Source organism: Arvicanthis niloticus, chromosome 4 (genome assembly GCF_011762505.2).
Source record: "Arvicanthis niloticus isolate mArvNil1 chromosome 4, mArvNil1.pat.X, whole genome shotgun sequence".
Classification (NCBI taxonomy): Eukaryota; Metazoa; Chordata; class Mammalia; order Rodentia; family Muridae; genus Arvicanthis; species Arvicanthis niloticus.
This window is the reverse complement of record NC_047661.1, coordinates 46,100,295-46,119,146: the sequence shown is the minus strand read 5'-3', so window position 1 is coordinate 46,119,146 and position 18,852 is coordinate 46,100,295. Positions and strand designations below refer to the sequence as shown.

Below are 18,852 nucleotides of genomic sequence, written 5' to 3'. Positions count from 1 at the left end.
ACACACACACACACACACACAATGGTAATTATGCTTGAGTGTGCTGACCCTGTAGCAAACATAATCTCCTGAAGACCACTTTGTTCTCTCAATCTACAACAACCACTTCGGACCACCCTGAAGACAACTGAGGCAATAACCAATGGGACCACACTGTGACCAGGACCATTTAATTATAATATATCTCTTGCCCTCAATTTAAACCAAAGATCCTACTGGGTTTAATCCTGGCAGAAGCAGAGACAGGCATGTCTCTGAGTTCAAGTCCAGCCTGGTCTACAAAGTAAGTTTCTAGATAGCCAGGGTTATGTAGAGAGACCCCATCTAAAAAATAACTAAAGCATAAAAAAAGGTTCTTGCCAGTACCCTGAAGACAGACTTGGGTCATTAGACTCCTTTATTCTGTCCAATGTGGCTGCATCAGATAAATCTCATTTCTCTGCCTTTCCTCATTGCTCAGCTCTTTATCCTGCATACCGAGGATGAGTGGGTGGCTGAACCTAACCTGTTTCAATTGCCAGAACCCAGCGACAGATCACCATGTCCAATTGTTTGCTAGCTTTTTGAGACAGAAGCTCATGTATACCAGGCTGGCATAAAACTTGGTATGTTGACAATAACATAAGGTTTATTATGATTAGTGGTGAGCAAAGTAAAAGAGAAAGAGTACACTTGCACATGACTCAGAATTGTCAGTGCTTGGCTGCTAAATGCATAGTCCCACACGACGCCCAGAAAAGGAAAAGAGGCAAAAGTCTCATTATTCTGATAGTCTTTTTCTTTTCTGTTAAAGTTATTCGGTATGTGTGTTTGTGTGCAAACGCATTAGAGAGAGAGAGAGAGAGAGAGAGAGAGAGAGAGAGAGAGAGAGAGAGAGACACACATGTATATATACCATAGTGCGTATATAGAGTTTACAGGACAGCCTATGGGAGTCAATTCTGTCTTTCTATCACGTGAGTTACAGGGGTCAAATGTAAGCACAGGGGATACACGTAAAGATACAACAGGGAAAGAATGAGACCTCCCCAAGTGTGAACATGGACACTTCCAGGGAGAATGTCATTAAATGCCTTAGCATTGACTATATATACTATTTTGGTGGCTAATGGGTTATATCTCAAAGGTTGCTAAGACCCCCCCCATTCTATCCCTTTTAAATAATGAGACTATAGGGTGGCTCCAGAGGTGCCTTAGAACTGTAGCTCAATAAAGCAAAACTGGAAGGTACTTGTGTTGCACAAGACAAGTTTTGGTGAGATTTTCATCTGGGAAGGCAGCAAGGCCTTAAGCAATTAGTTGCTTGTTGAAATTCTTGCTTCTCAGCTGATGAAGGGGAGGCAAAGAACAACTTTCTCTTCCCATAATTTAACCTGAATCTGTCCATCCTGCTTTATCAAGACTGTCTTAAAACAAAAAGACAAAACAAAATTTAAAAAAAATGAATAAGGGAAGGAAGGAAGGAAGGAAGGAAGGAAGGAAGGAAGGAAGGGAGGAAGGGAGGGAAGGAAAGGAGAGAGGGAAAAAGGAGCCCACAGTACTAGTCGCAGCAGAACACACTACCTGCTTGCAATACAGAACTTAACTTAGAAAGAGGAAAGGCCTGTGATCGCTTAGTCATATGACCATCTTGAGGCTTCTCAAATCACATCAGTAGAAAGGGGCTTACACAGAAGTCCAATTCTGGCAGAGTGAATCTTCCACACGGTCTGAAGAGACTATGGAGGTTGAGGGCATTTTTCCGCTAACATTTATGTGGCATTTTGATGGATGTTTTTGGAGATGAGGACTCATTATGTAGTCCAGACTAGCTTCAAACTGATGATCCTTCCTCTGTTTTCCAAATTGTAGGCTTACAGGTATAGAGATAGAGAGAAGGAAATGCAATCCGGGTCTCTAAAGAGCAGCAGTTCTCGACCTATGGGTCCTGTGACCCCTTTAGCAAGCATCTACGACCAAAATTATTTACGTTATGATTCATAACAGTAGCAAAATTACAGTTATGAAATAGCAATGGTGGGGGGGGGGTCACCACAAGAGGAGGAGCTGTATTAGAAATGCAAGAATTGGTGTCTTATAGTCTGTTTCCTGGCTCCAATAAATAAATGAAAGTCAATAATATAAATAATGTTAATTTATATAATTCTTATAATTCTGCTTTTACTTTGTTTTTGCTATCAAACACAGCTCACACTTCCTTCATTCAGTATTTACATTTATTTTAGGACTTGAAGCACCATATGCCATTTACCTGTGTCTTCCCCCTGCTGAGGTATAATGAGTCCTGTGATGCAAACCATACTCATTACATTTTTTGACCATTTTCTCCTCACAGCACTTAGCCCAGTCTCTTTGTTCATATTAGGAATTCAATAAATATTTGTGATAAAGCCAAAGAGGGGGGTGCCTATGGGAAAGAAGGGCAAATGGGGAGGATGGGGGAGCAAGGGCCAATGGGGAGGATGGGGGAGCAAGGGCCAGAGAGGGGGCAGTGGGGAAGGGAAAGAAACGAGAGCAAAGCTGCAGTTGCAAGTGTGTATAAAAATGCCATGAGATTCTTCTTTTGGTTCATAAGTGTGATGATTGGGTCTGGTGCCACTGTGGAACTTGTGAGTCCAAGAAACCTCATGGTGTTGTTGGCCCGTGGCCATCTGATGTGAACGTAAAAAAATGGAAGAGAGAAAAAGTTTGTCGTATTGAAACCCTTTACTCTGAAAGAAATAAAATTCATCTTTCTAAGCCTTAGTTTTATCCCAAGCGCCCTCTCCCCCAAATTCATGAATGGACTTTTTTTTTTTTGTTAGAACCTATTCTTTTTTTATGGTTGTTGTTGTTGTTTTTAAGACAGGACTCACTGCAAGTAGCCCTGGCTGGCTTGGAAGTCACTCACTATGTAGACCAAACTGGCCTTGAACTCACAGAGATCCACTTTACTCTGCCTCCAGAGTACCAGGATTAAAAGCTTGTGCTACCTTGCCTGGCCTTTTTTTTTTTTTTCAATTTCATTTTTATCTCTCCCCTCCCCCCTCCCCTCCCCCCTCCCCCTCTCCCGTCTCCTCCCTCTTCCTCTTTCTGTATCTGTGCATGTGAGTCTCAAAGGTGCCTGTGAAGACCAGAAGAAATTATTGGTCCCTCAGTGCTGGAGTTACAAATAGTTGTGAGCCACTGGATGTGGGTGAACAAACTTGGCTCCTGGGCTCCAACCCTCTCTCTTAACTACTGAATCATGTCAGTAGCCCCAAGGAACCTATTTTTCTAACCTAAGCCTTCCTCTTCAAATTCCATGATGCTAAACACTGAAGACTAGTATTCCTTAAACGATCTGAAAGTTTTCTTTAAGTGGTTATTTAAGAAAAAACATGTTAAAAAAAAAAAAGAAAAGAAAAGAAAAGAAAAACCATGTTGAGTTTCAAATAACATTTACTTCAGTTCCTGCCCAGACTGTTTGAGGCCCTTGATTTCATCTTTTGAACTAGAGAATAAAAACAAAAACAAAACAAAAAACAAAAAAACTAATGTAAATAAAAAACCCTAACATATGGTTTCTTTTTTTTTTCTCTTTCTCTCTCTTTTTTAAAAACTGCACTTTCACCTTTACTATGTTTGTGTGGAAAATCTAACCATTTGCTTTTTTGGTTAAGAAAACAAAGCAAAACAGGTGTTGGTTAATAAAAACTGCACCCTGCTTGAATTCCAAATGGAAGAGAAATAGAAAAAGTTTCCTTGTGTTATATCAACTGCTTCCTGCAGCTTTTCAAAACGTGAGATCTCCGTTTTGTTTTAGTACTTTGTTCATTGTCTTTCAACATTTATTTCAGTTTTTCACTTATATCTGTAATCAAGGTACCAAGTATTGACACAGTGTATTCCATAACAGAAGTATGTAGTCTCAAACTTTCAAGATTATTTGCTGTTCCAAATAATGTACCTCCTTTAGACATCTTGTCTAGCCCTAAGCTCTAGCTAACAGAGACTGGCTCCGTGGGAGGGCGTTCTAAGAACAAAAAGCCCAGAGGGCCTTTCTGAGGTCCCTGGAGGAAAGGGTTCTCTTCTCAGACACTTTTGTTTCCTGTAAAATACTCCAGTCCCTCCAGGAGGAGGAGGAAAAGAAGAGTGGGCAGAGGGAGTTCATTTTTTAGCATATATTTTTACCTTGAATCTTGTGAAAAGTATAGCTACATTTAAGAAAAGTTGGAGGTCAGTTGATGAACTTGCTTTCCGAAAGACCTACTATTCTGTGTTTATCCAGCAGTCACAGAGTCACAGGTCACACTGTTTCACCAAAATGAAGCTAGAGGCCAATCAAATCTACAGAGAGAGTTCAGGCCATCCGTCCAGGGCTGCACAGGGTGACTCTCTAATCCTCTGAGTTCCATCTGTAGAACCACTGTGAGAACCACTGTGGAAAATTGTTCTCTGACCTCCACATGCACGTGTGGTGTGCTGGTGACTCATGAGTTAATTAATAACACTTCCTCTTCTTTTAGCAGACACAAATCTGGTTCCTGCCACCCACATCGGACAACTGCCATGTTGGTGTGGAAAACTTGTGTTTTTCCTTGTTCATCAAAGGCGTTTTCACAAGTCACAAGAGCAAGAGAGTACAATGGAGCTCCTGTCATCTCTTCCTATTTAAAATGTGAAATACATATTTTAATATGGATAATATAATAACTTGGACATTGTCATATAAAAAGGGAAAACAATTTTATTGTTTTGTTATAGAAGGACTATGAACACCCCATTTAAAGACCAAATTATTTAAAGATGTTACAAGTGCAGGAAAGAATGGGAAGAGTTGAGCCTTGAAAACACACTTTCCCTCATGTAGCAAATGCATTTCTGTATATGATAACAGTAAGTGGAGTTTTACTATCTTTGAGAACTTATCTTGTATCTAGCAGTAATGACTATTCTTGGTTGTCAACTACATCTGGAATTAACTTAAATTCCCAAATGAAGGGTAAACCTGTGAGAGATATTTTGCTTAGCTTGAAGTGGGAAAATATATTTCTTTTTTCTTTTCTTTTATTGAATTTTATTATTTACATATCAAATTTTATCCCCTTTCCTGGTTTCCCCTCTGAAAAACTCACTATTCCATCCCCCTCTCCCTGCTTCTATGAGGGTGCTCCCCCACCCACCCACCCACTCCTGCCTCCCCACCCTGGCATTCCCCTATATTGGAGCATCAAGCCTTCATAGGACCAAGGGCCTCTCCTCCCATTGATGCCCAAGAAGGCCATCCTCTGCTACATACGCTGCTGGAGCCATGGGTTGCTCCATGTGTACTCTTTGGTTGGTGATTTAGTCCCTTCAAACTCTGGGGTGTCTGGTTGGTTGATATTGTTGTTCATCCTATGGGGTTGCAAATCCCTTCAGCTCCTTCAGTCCTTACTCTAACTCCTCCATTGGGGACCCCCCCCCCCCCGTGTTCAGTTCAATGGTTGGCTGTGAGCATCTGCCTCTGTATTTATCAGGCTCTGGCAAAGCCTCTCAGGAGACAGCAAAAACAGGCTTCTGTCAGCAAAGCACTTCTTGACATCCGAGATACTGTCTGGGTTTGGTGACTGTATATGGGATGGTTCCCAGAAAAACGTATTTCTACTCTGTATCTGTGAGGTAGGAAAACATACCTTTAATTCAGCTCCTTTGATCTGGGAAAACCTACCTCTAATCTGGGCCAGCCTTCTACTGGAAGCTTGTATAAAGATGTGGAAGAACAAAGCTTTTTCTCTTTGTCTGCTTGCTCTCACCTTCACAGTAAGTCCATTTCTTTTCTGGCATGTAAAGCTAGTTCTTCAGACTTCCAGTATATACTGAAGACCAGCCGAGACATTCAGCCTCATAGGCTGAACAACTACTGAATTCTTGGGCCTTCTGTTAGATAGGCAGCTATTATTGAGTTAGCTGGACTACAGCCTGTAAGTCATTCTAATAAATTCCCAATTCCATAGACAGGCAGGCAGGCAGGCAGGCAGGCAGGCAGGCAGACAGACAGACTCTAGAGAACCCTGACTAATACACTGGGACTTTGTTAAAGGGATTCAGATAGACTGGTCTTATTTAGTTACTCTAAAGACATGCATTTCTGTCCATAATGAAGATCACAGTTCTGTAAAAACATGTAAATGCATACATTTACTTATTTCAGACCCTCCACCCCAACTCCTGTGTCTTAGTGAGGATTTACTGCTGTGAACAGATACCATGACCAAGACAACTCTTTTTATTTTTTAAGATTTATATTATTTATATGAGTACATTGTAGCTGTCTTCAGACACACCAGAAGAGGACGTCAGATCTCATTACAGATGGTTGTGAGCCATCAGGTGGTTGCTGGGAATTGAACTCAGGACCTCTGGAAAAACAGTCAGTGGTCTTAACAGCTGAGTCATCTCTCCAGCCCAATGCAATTCTTATAAGGACATTTAATTGGAGCTGGCTTACCGGTTCAGAGGTTCAGTCCATTATCATCAAGGCAGGAGTATGGCAGCATACAGGCAGGCATCAGTATCTGAGGGTTCTACCTCTTCATCTGAAGGCCACTAGAAGAAGATTGGCTCCCATATAGTTAGGAGCGGGTCTCATTGCCCACCCCTACAGTGACACACTTCCTCCAACAAAGGCCTCACCTACTCTAACAACCTCCTAGTGTCACTCCCTGGGCCAAGCATATTCAAACCATCATGGACGCATAAAATTGTCAAAATCTAACAGCTTATACTGAGTAAATAATACACAGGCTTCATTATACTATTTTACTTTTGTGAATGTGTCAAAACTCCTCCCATAAATAGTGAAAATCGTAAGACCCAACTCTTGCACGGGTCAGCTTTCTTGCTCATGTCCCTGTCTCCCCATCTTGAGTTCAGCATGCCAGTTGGCCAAATATGGGGAAACGTCCCCCCTGCTTGGTGATTTGATGCAAGATTTTATTACTTGTTCTTAAAATTTTTGAATAATACAGAAAGTCAGGCCACAAGGACAGTTTCTGCCCATCACTTCCCATGTGCTATCTAGATTTCAGCTAAGGCTGATGACCTAGGACCGGTCTTGGCCTGGCAGGCTCTTGAGAAATATGTGTTGAAAAGAAACTGACTCCTCCCTGCCCGTAAAGCCTCCTAAGTCAGGTCCTCTGATTTCCTGGCACACTGATTAAAATAGAGGTGTTATTTATCTCTCAGATATAATGTATTATTGCTGGTGAAATTGGAATACTTTAAATAGGGCTCTTTTCTACACCCCCTCCCCACATCAAAAATACTGGGTTTTGCTCTGCTGGGAAAATCACCTTCGAAACACATTTATTAATAGTGTAGTTTTCTTTTAAAATCCTTTGCACATTAATCAACTTCAGTGTATCAGACACTGCTTGCAGGATTTTCTGTGATCCTGACAGTGTCAGTGTACATTTAGTGTCAAGACAATGGTGATATGTAGAAATCTGGCAGCTATTTAAAAGGGAGGCCTGGCAGAGCCGTGCCAGCATAATTAATGAGAGGCATCCCTTAGAACCCAAAGCTTAGATGATGAAGAGGAGGAGCGAGGAAAGACGCCTCCTGTCAGTCTAAGACATTTAAGAAAAATGGATGTTTCCATTGTCCCTTTACCGCTTTGAAGACTTTAAGGACCCTGGACATGGCTTTCTGTGACTGTTGTAGGGGTGAGGTCCTTTAGTCTGGGGAAGCAGGGGATTCAACCCCAGATTCTCTGCAGAACTGGATTAAGTTATCACCAGGAATTCGTTTGTCTTGGGAAAGTGGGAAAGACTTACTATAAAAGATTCTCTCTTGCATGACATGAGGTGACCATCCAGGAAAGAAAGGTACTTCACCACACAGGACACGGGGTAAATGCAGATCCCATTCTCCTTAGTTCCTTTTTTGGGGGGGGGGGGTTCTTGGAAGTACTATTTGTTTTGTTTTATTCTGTTGACTCTGGTACTATGGGAGAGGCTATGCCGCCGTCAAAGAGGCTGTTCACGACTCACTGTTTAATCAGTTTGTCATTATTCTCTCCCTTTGTCACAGCCCGGAAAAATAATTTACCCCTACTTTCACATTACCAAAGCAATGATGTTTTCTTGTTTTAACTAATGATCGATCTCTCTCTCTCTCTCTCTCTCTCTCTCTCTCTGCCACTCTGTAACCCCCACTATCTTGGATTTTACTATGCATACCAGGCTAGCCTTGAGTTCATGCCAGGTCTCATGTTTCTCAAGTGCTAGGATCATAGGCATGGGACACCGTGCCTAGCAACTTCGTTTTCTTTGGTTAATAGTGCTTTTAAAAAAACACTTGAGGAAAGTTATATTAAAAGACATTTGTGATCCCAGGCTTTGGAAGATGGAAGAGGGGTGATCAGAGCTTCAAGGACAGCCACTGCTACATAATGAGTTTGAGGCCAGCTTGGGTACAGGAAACCCTGTCTAAACAAAGCAAACACACACACACACACACACACACACACACAAACCTGCATGTGCATGTGCACCCACTTGAGCTCACTCAGACACATACACATTTCAGAACATGCATGCTTGTGTATAAACTCATTAACTTTGGAGTTAATACTTAAAGAGAGGGTGGTAAGACTTTGGCCTGAGTGTTTATTTTAAAAATCAGAAATAGGGGCTAGAGTAATTAAGAGTACTGGTTGCTTTTCTAGGGGTCCTCCATTTGATCCCCAGAACCCACAAACTTTTGTAATTCCACTTCCAGAGGATCCAACACCCTCTTCTGGCCTTAGAGAGCATCAGAGATGCAATTGGTCCAAAAACCTACATGCAGGTGTTGTGTGACAATACTTTTTCTGGAAAGATACAATGTATACATCTATTCATCCCAAATGGGGAGACCACGACAACCCAAAGTACAGACAACACCAAAGTCCAAATTGGTAAGTCTTATTTGGGTTACTTATTGGAATAAGAGTTGGGGAATATTTGCAGAAACAGAAATGAGTCACATCCAGCTGCATCACCAAAGCCCCCCCCCACCCCCCCCAGCATGGGTGACAGCTCACAGAGCTGGGAACTTGGAGCCCACTGCACAACCTGCAGGCAGCTCAGCAGGCTGAGGAGTGTCCTTTCCAGGTGCCTCAGTTGGTTTAAATCTCTTGCAGGCAGTGTGACCTGTTTCTGCTTCTTCCAGACAACTGTTTCCGTCTCAGAGTCTCTGTAGCCTTTCTTCTCTGAGAGTTTTCCTTGCATCTGAGCTTCATTTCCTCAGACAGGGACTCTCAACTTTTATTACTCAGGCAGGTAGAGGCCTAATGAGTCTGCTTAGTTTCAGGGACTTCCCAAGTTGTTTACCTTCTTGCTTTAGGAGTTTCCTAAGGATGGAACATTTCAACCCCCTCCTGGAAAAGAACTGTTAACACAGCAACAGGCAAAACTCCAGTACAAATAAGACAATAAAAATATTTCTAAACAAAAGGAGGAAGGTATTACATGTTCCCGTTCTTGTTTTCATGTATTTGGGATGTTGCACAGTTTCAAAATTTTAAACTTCAGTGTTACAGAAATGAACAGCATCACAAACAAGAATGCATAGCGTACAAAGACTCTTGTCAAGAAGTTTGTGTCAGAGTTTATTTTAACCCGTGCGTCTGTGATCTTTCAGTTCTAGAAAGACAAACACAGGAGGCTAGAGGATGAGTAACCATGACTGATGGGAAGCTTAATTATTTTGCCACCCCTCTCTCTTTTCTATTCACCATGGTGATTACCACCAAGCGAAACTCTAAACAGGCTTTTTTCTACACAAAGAAAAGCAATTTGGAGGTAGACAATGCTTGTCTATTTTTATTCTTTTTCCCTTTCTCCTTTATTTACTATTTGGTGGTGGCGATTTCAGGACCTCAAAGCATACTTCACATTTACAACCTCAACCCTACTTAATTTCTTGTAAATGAGGTCTTTGTAATCTGGCTAAAGAAAGAAAGGGGGGGGGCAAAGGAAGAAATTAAAATTAGGCAATTAAATATTTTTCCTTATAAAACCAAAAGACCTTGCATTCCCTTTTCTAATTTGAATTCTTTCTTGTAGGCTGTAGCTATTCTGGTGGCTTTTTTCTTTTTTTTCTGAGAGTCCAGGATAGCTTTCAGGATAAAGTTTCTTTTTGCCCATGATGCTTTGCTGTCACATTGTAATTGCCTCTGTTGAACTGAATAATACAAATGGGTTGTTTCTATGGTATCGGCTAAGACGGATGAAAAGGTGAAATACTATATCTTGTGCTGAGAGGTCACTGAGCAGCGCTCCTCCCACCCCCTAACCGTCAGTCAAAGAGGATGAGCGACCCCTTCAATCTCAGGCTCTCCTTTATTACTTCCTGAACAAATTCACTCAGGGAAAAAAAAAAAAAGACTTTTGTTTATGTTGTCACCAGGCCCAGACAACCTCTGCCAACTCCATGTTGCCATGCCAGAGCCCTTGACTTTCTTACGGGAGGAAAGTTTTACTTTGAAAGGTGCCGGGAGAGTCTTGTCCTCATTCTTCCTAGTCCGGCTTTGAACTAACAATAGGACAGGTTGAATGAAGACTGATAAAAGCAAGTCCTGGAATCTCAAAGCCGGATCACTCAGCAGCATGCTACTCCTTTTCCACGTTAGGGCGCTCAGATCTCATCTTTAGTCAACTTTTGAACACGCGGGGGTGCAAACGTCCTGCTGCCGCCGGTGTGCTCTTTAACCGCACTTTAGCTTCTCCAAGCCCGCTAGCGGGTGAACTGACAATTAACCGTCTTGTTAATTAATGCCAACGAGAGGTATTTGGAAGACAACGAGGGACAACAAAGCATCCTATAACCCGCACTCCCTGTTCCTCAATTTGATTTGTAGTTTACTCAAAATGGATTGTTGAAAACAACAGATGCTACATTTATTGGAAAGGGTGAAGGGGAAAGGAAAGAAAGGATTAGTGGTTCGGTGTTTTATTTTAGAAGCGGTTCAAACTCTTGTAAGAACATTGCAGAGTTCACTTCCCCTGAACTCTCTAACTTTGTTCCGGCAACTTCTTTAACCAGCCAGCTACCTAAACGGAAAGCCAACCATGGGCGTCCCTGATCTTGGGATTCTTTGAAATTTGCTGCGAGAGAGGACAGAAGATCTGTATTCCCAGGGGTTCTGGCCTGTGCCTAGCAGTAGCATCTTCAGAAGGATGTAGGACGACGGGTCCATGTCCAATTCTTGGCTCCGGTTCATCGTGACTGCAGGCGCTCCAGTCCACTCGCGCACGCTCCAGTTCCGGATTTGCCCTGAGCTGAGGGTTAAGAGGGAGGGGGCTCCAATGTGAGCGTGAGGATTTGAATGAGAAAGCAGGTTGTGGCGGCAGCGCAGGTCTTTACTCGGAGCTTCTCTGTGGGTTCTGCTGGCTGGAGTGTAGGGTGCCTATCTGGGAGGACCTGTTTTGGGGGGAATTGGGGTTGGACTCACACCGGGACACTAGCAGATCACTCCAGCATTTGGGAGGTTGCGCCGGTGACAAAAACTCCGAGGATCCTTCATCCGCGGGATACTCAGAGCTGAGCAGGTCAGTGCTTTCGAGGGGTGGGGGTGGGGGACAGGGAGAGGGACGGGTGCAGGAAGAGGAGACTGCTGCTCCAGCGTGGCGCGAGCAGGTGGCCGAATTCTTTCTGTGCAGTCCCAGCTCCGTGCACCGGGGGCTGTGCTGTGTGCCAGGGTGCCCCGGCCGAGGAACTGGACCACAGAAGCTCGTGAGCTCCTGATGGAGCGCGTGGGCTTTTGTGCCTGAGCAAGACCTAACCTCTCGCCTTCACTGCCCTGGTCGGTGGTAAAGGTCCAGCCGCCGGGAGGGTCCGGAATCGCGGCGGGGTGATCCCACGAGAGCTCCCGGATCCTCTGACCTCCAGGAGAGCAGTTCTGTGGTCCTAGAAGCGCGTCCTCAGTTGCCGTGCGAGTCTCACGGTTCAAAAAACTCTGGGCATTAGGCGCGGGAAGGATTTATTCCAAGTGCCCTTTCCTGGACAAATCATGGGTTACCGGAGCGACGCCCGGGCTGTGGAGGCGTTCTCTGCGCCTGCGCGGGATACCATGGCAACAGGACCGGGTCGGAGACGCCACTTGAAGAGCAGAGCTGTTTTGCTTTTTGCTTCACTGTGGAGCCCAAGTCTTTCTCTAGACTTTTTGTTTGTTTGCTTGTAGCTTGCAATCAATTTACGACATTTTTGTTTTTAAGAGTTTAGCATTGAAGTGATAACCAACTGTATGAAATAGAAGATATATAACTTTTTCCTCTCCAGAGTCATCATTTTGGTCATGGAAGAAAAATAATGCTGAGAAACTGCTCATTGGAGCATTCAGGTTTCTTCCTTTTATCCTGTGAAAAGGAAGAGATGAATAAGACTTTATTTCCTGGTGCGTTTTTTTAAAATGTATTCAGCTTGGGTTTCGAACAGTGTGCAGACGACCCTGTAGCGCCTGTGTTTTCTGCATACAGCTCGTTTATACTGTACAGAACCTGATGCTCTCCAAAGGAACTAGTGTATAAAATGCCTGTGAAGGGAAACAAAGGCTTTCTTTGTCAGCAGAGACATTGCTTTTCAAGATGCAGGTTGCTTACTGCTGGTGTTATAGTCTTGTTTAGAAAATGAATGTTTTAAGACGCATTGTTGCAGACTAATGCTTCTTAAGCTGTCTGTTGACGACTTAAAATTGTGTCTTGAAAAACCTCTTCCGATCTTTTAAGTTTCATTTGTTTACATATGGGGGGGGCATTTGGCAAGAGTATAAATTTTCAGAGATTTCTAGTGGTTCTATAGTGGGTGCTAAAACTTCCTGTTACCATGTTTTCTTAGACTGCATCCCTATTTCACAGAGCGATTGAGAGCTACTTGCTATATAAATAAACTGATTAGAATTCAGATAACTGTTAATAAAAAGTTTAAAATGGAATTGCTTTTCTTGGAGCCAAGTAGGACTTAAATAACTTGAGTAAAGTAGCTTAAGAATTCTGCGTCCTGGTTTTGAACACTATGCATAGCCAGTGTTTAGTTGTACCGGCTTTAAGATGATTTTCTCTAGTGCCAACAGCAAGTGGCAGTCAACGACACCAACATACTATTTTTCACATAGTCTGTAAATAACACCCAAGTAAAGTTTTCTCCCCCATCCTTTTTCTCATTAGTGTCAACACCGTGCAACTTGTGTAGCTCTAATATTAAAAAACAACAACAAAACAAACAAAAAAAAAACCTCTTTTCTTTTTGAAAATTAGAAAAACTTTATTTTCGGGTTCAAGTCCTTTGTGACCCTATTTGGTAGCTTTTAACTGGCTCCAATTCACTAATCTCAGTGATGTGTGTTTCTGCTGGTTCCGGGAGGTAAACTGCAGTTTTAGCATATCATGGGATAATGAGATTGGGAGTGCCTGGAGGAAGGCTGGGAAGGAGACAAAGGGAGGGAAGGATGGGAGGCAGAGTTAGATTTATAGTGGCTAGTAATAAAATGCATTATCCTTGCTTCCGTTTGACATAGTTTCCACCTCATTGACTTCAAGTAAATTTATTTTGAAAATTAGTCTTTTACATAATTATAAGAGATAGAGTTATAAAAACAGATGTGATAAAGGTGTTTTGTGTTAGGATTCCTTAACATAAAGCACTGTGTGTGTGTTTGTGTGTGTGTGTGTGTTTGTGTGTGTGTGTGTGTTTGTGTGTGTGTGTATTGCTAGGGACTGAACCCAAGGCCCCACTTGGGCAGTTTATATCAGGCTATATGTCCTAGCTTTTGTGAAAATTCTTAATAAGATATTTTGTATTTAATTCATTTAGTCAACAAATATTTATTGATAATTTATATGTAAAGCAAGATGAATAAATTCAGTTTCTTGGCCTCAATGAATTAAGAGTCCTGGATTCTGAAATAATTCTAATGCAGCTTCTGGGTTTCAGGGTGGCAATACTACCTTTGGTGTTTTTTCTTTTGTCCCCTAGTGCTGGAGATCAGACTTAGCTTCTCACTTAGGATATACAAGCATATGCTACTAATGCTGCACCTAAACTGAAACCTTTGGTAGTCTTAAGAGAATAGTTAATTAATTTGGTCCTGATTAGATGTCTACACTCAAGTAAATGGTTAACTTCTTATTAAAAAATGATTGCCTTTTTTGGTCAATTTAGTTAAGTTTATCGTGTGCATGTGTGTACTTAACACAGCCCTCAAACTTGTGATCTTGGCAAGTGTAGTACTTAGTGTGGGAGAAACCAGGAAGCCTTCTCAGCTCAGGTTTCCCAGGGGAAGCTAGGTGAGTACTTTTGCGCTCCTTTGTTCTGGCTTCATGTGTCTTGACACAGTGAACCTGCTGCCAGCTTCCTTCCAAGAACAGAGTTGGGCTTCATGCTTGAAAGATTGTGACTGTTACTTCTCCAAGGAGAAAAAAAAAGCATGCCTACAAAATTATGAATGGATGAAGGGAACACATTGGGACATTTCAACTTTTAAAGTAAGGTAATGTTTAGTGAGTCCAGGCTAGTGAAATCCCTATGCCCACTGTAAAACTCTATCAAAATCTTGACCATGGTTTATAAACATTTCTTCTTGGCATTTCTAGAACAGAAGGGTGGAGCGGATGCTGGCCTTTTTTTCTTCACCACTTCACGGATTCAATACAGATGATAAGGTCAGAGATGAGCTGAGGAGCACCCCCCCCCCCATCTGGTTATGGCTCTTTGTCTAGGAAAATCAGACTCAGCTGCGAATTGTGGACCAAGTGGTGCAGAACTCATTACTTTGAACAATGCCTTCCCTGCCTGCGAAGTGTGTTCTCTCTTCTCCCTAGCAGGGGCTTATTCCAGGCTAACTGTGGTCACAAGGAAAATCATTTAGACACAGTTCAGCAGGCACTTACTTGCTTGTCTTTGACACCCGTGACCATTTTTGTTTAGGGAGAAACCCAGTATTGCTGTGATAGGGTGTGCCAAATTGGAAGGGCACTTAAGGAAGCCCATGAAGAAGTTTATACAGCTTTTTGCCATTATCATCAAAGTTTCTGTCTTCTGTGCTTCAAAGTAGAAGAGGATGGATAAAGAGGGGCAACAAAAAAAATGTTTATGCCAAAGTTAAAAATGTTCTTTCCAGCTCTGCGTTTTGGATACAGTAAGTGCCTGAACCTTGCAGGCCGTACAGAGCAGAGAAAGATGACTCTACCATATGTGTTGCATATATTAGGAAGTCAATGAATAAAGCTACTAAGTGATCTTAACTCTTAAAGCTAACAAATGGCAGACTAGGGATGAAAGTACTGAGCTATTGATTTTTAATGTAGCCATTTCAGACATTTAGAGACAGCATACATACAATCCTTACTGTTTATAGACTTGTATGAAGTCAGTTTAATTGCAGAAGCAAAATGGTGAAACAGTAGCCATTTAATATGCTTCTCATATGACAGTGAGTTGAACTGACCATGTATGTAGATTTTGTTCCAAACACACACACACACACACACACACACACACACACACACACACGTATATGTGTAATCATAAAAAAGACATGTTTTATTTATATAGATAAAAAAGAGTCCTGGGAATTTTCTAGTAGGCTCTTGTCTCGTAAATAAAGAATTGTGAAAGAAATGAACTAGGTTTGTACTGTGTCTCTTTACAACCCATAATGATCCAAGCGGGTTTCAGTTATTCCCTGATGCTGATGAGACTTAGGGACAGCGAGGTCACTTTCTTGCCTATCATGTACATAAGTTGGGAAGAGATTTGGAATTTGAGACCAGGTTTGTCCATCTCCATGTTGCATTCTCTCATGCAAGACAGAACTCGGGACTGCAAGAACACATTCATGCAAAAACACAGCTGATTTTATTTTCAAATCCCACACTTTATGCCAAGTACAGACATGTAGAAGTATTTCTGCTGCCCGGAGTAGAGAAGCTTCGTTCTGGAGGTTAGGAGGTTATACATTTGGATCTGGTTCCAGAAACACATGCAAGGCTTTGTTTATAAACTGTGTTGGCTATTTGTTTAGAACCGGGTAATGTTTAGGTTGTTTCCTTCAGAGCCCCTCACACATCAAAGCAGCCCACTTATCAATTCTGGTCTGTTGTCTTCTTGTGTTAGATCTGAGAGGACCCATGCACCAGCTTAAAGTCTCCTTTCTGATGTCGAGGCAGAAATCTTGGTTTTATCTTAGATTACCTTCATCTACCTCTTTTTCTCGAAATGCATTGTGAAACCTGCTGCAGGGATGGAGTAGGTGAGGTTTTACTAAAATGCTTTTCAAATTTGGGATCATAATAAACTTGGATCGATGCTCGAAAAGGCCTGAAGCCAAGCCACGAGCTTGGGGTTCTGAACAGTCGTAAAGCCTCTGCGGGAGTGCTGGAAAAGTGTGATCCGATTGCATGAAGCTGACTGCAGGGTCATTACCTTTTAAAGCGTCTTTATCCCTGGAAAAACGGAGGCTCAGGGATGCCCATGCCCACATAGCCCACTGGGGCTGGGTTGCATCTGAACCGGGGCTCGAACCTGAGTCCGTAGTAGTCTAGTGTCTTTGATAGCTCAGCATACAGTCCTCCCCTCTGTCTTCCTCCTCACTGTCTGGTTCTAGTTAGTTCCCAGACCTTCACCTCCCCCTCTTCTTTTTTGACAGGGTATCAAGTGCTCCACAGGCTGAGCTTGAACTCAAGGTTTAGCTGAAGACGGCCTTGGACTCCTGGTCCTCCTACCTCCTGAAAACTGGGATTACAATTGTACACCTCCGTGCTTACCTTGAATTATTTTCTCCTTTCTCTGTGGCTGCGTCTTCTGAAAGGAAGTTAACTAACCTGTCCCGCTAGTCAGGAGCTGGGGCCCACTTGTCAAATTACCCTGGAAGTCTGGAAGGTCTAGCTTACTGCTGGTGTCCATGAGTTACTGATTAACTAACGACAGACCTCGTGGTTTCTTTTCACCAGTCTTTCTTTCCGGTTGCTAACCTACAAGAATCAAACATTCAAATTCAGCTTCCCACTTCCCTCTTCCCGCCTCTTGGATGTAGTAAAGAGGCCTCAGGACCTCAGAACGGATCTCCAGGGAGCGCTAATAAAACCTCTGTGAAATCACCCTTGGTGGAAACGTGGAAGGGGTTGTCAGGGGCCAGAATCCTGGAACAGACGTGAAGTGAGTTCATTTGCTGGTTATTGTGTACAAGTCAGTTCTTTGGACCATCTGCTTTCATTTGCCAACAGTTCTGTCCTAACTGTCAGTGGGACGGGAGGTACTGAAAAGAAAATACGTTTTCAAAAGAGATTTGCTTGTAAACAAAGGTAATGTGTCCATATAAGGTACTAGTATTATTGAAATAGTCTTTTGATTTGTATTTCAATTTAAAGTTGATGGTCCCATATAATATTAGAAGGTGAAAAGGGTGGGTAAAGGGAAAAATGTCTTTTCTTATATGCATATAAAATATGTCTGCACAGAAACACAAGAGACTGTAGAATGGCTTGCCGAGTGACCGAGGGCAGGAGAAAGCTATTCATTGTAAACCTTTTTGTGACTTTTGAATTTTTAAAGCTTGTGACCTAAAAACAAAAACCCTTTGTTTTTCAATGATAAAGAACCTCCTAGTCCTTAGTAGATGTAAGAGGCTGGGGAAGAAATTTTTAAAAAAGTGAAAACATTCTTATTTTTTTAAAAAAATCTCATCAAAATTAATATTCGGCAATTTTGTTTGTTTTTGAGATGACTTTTATGTAGACCTGGCTGACTCACTATGTGGTAGCCCAGGCTGGTCTCAAATTTGTGGCAATCCTTCTGCCCCAGTGTTGGGTGGATTTAGATTGCAGGCACATATCATCATACTGGCCATATTTAGTGATTTTCAAAACTGTGTACTCTAAGCTCTTGATAAAGCCAAGGTTGTTTTATTATTATTATTATTATTATTATTATTATTATTATTATTATTATTATTATTATTATTCCCTTTCTCACAAAGCCTGCCTATTGGCTACAGTCAAACTCAGTGGGTTACTGGCATCCAGTGTTTGGGCAGAAAGGTTAGAAAGTCTCCTCTTCTTCACCTTCACTATCTTCTTCTCTTTCTCCTTCCTCTTCCTCCTCTTTTTCTTCCTTTGTATCTTACCCACCATGTCTTTTCCCATCATAGGAAGCTCTTGATTGTTCCTGTATTTTCCTGAGCTGTGTCTGAATGTGTGTCACAGAAATCTTTCCAAAATAAAAAAAAATTGTAGTTTTATTCTGAACCGAAACTTTCCTTGATTAAAATTGCTTGTGAATTGGAAGCACTTGCTGTTTACCGAGTGAATCATTAAGATACAGTGTTAGAAGAAAGTAAGCAGGAACTGTGCGCCTGCCTCCCTCTGGTTTGTCAGAAGAGAGAAATGTGACATCTACTGTTCAGTGTCCAAGTCTGAGTCAAGGGCAGAAACCCATCTGAGCACAGTCTCGAACCTTCTCACGTCAGATTTGGTTCAGCATTTTTTCTCACTGAATTCTTCTTGTTGCTATGTTAATTTTCATTCTCTGGGAAAGAACAGTCTTTTGATTTTGAGTAGATTCCATACTCTCATGGAAACAGATTTTAAAACACACACACACACACACACACACACACACACACACACAAACAAACACACACACGACAGTGTTTTCCCAGTATAGCTGATCTCATGATCTCATGAGCCTCATGCTTCAACTTCCTGAGTGTTGCGATTTCAGTCTTTACCACCATATTCAGCTCTAAAAAAAAAAAATCAAAGTGTTTTTAGTAGACATTTCTGTCTCATAACTCTGTCTCTTAACCCTTTAGCTGGTTCCTTTACAGCAAAAGCATCATTTGTTTATTTTGTGTTTTTTTTCCAAAGATAT

At 42.0% G+C, this 18,852-nt stretch overlaps 1 protein-coding gene across 2 annotated transcripts in view; it reads left to right on the top strand.

Moving 5' to 3' along the window:
• Window positions 1–10,426: 10,426 nt before the first annotated feature.
• The window catches only part of Plch1 (phospholipase C eta 1), a 195,880-nt gene continuing 187,454 nt past the window's right edge, over window positions 10,427–18,852 (top strand). The window contains exons 1-2 of one of the 2 annotated variants that reach the window (XM_076932469.1): window positions 10,429–11,537; window positions 16,631–17,139. The gene's annotated coding sequence lies outside the window, so the exon portion shown is untranslated. Of the gene's footprint in view, window positions 11,538–16,630; window positions 17,140–18,852 lie in introns of both variants that reach the window. The other variant, XM_076932471.1, reaches the window with a different exon arrangement.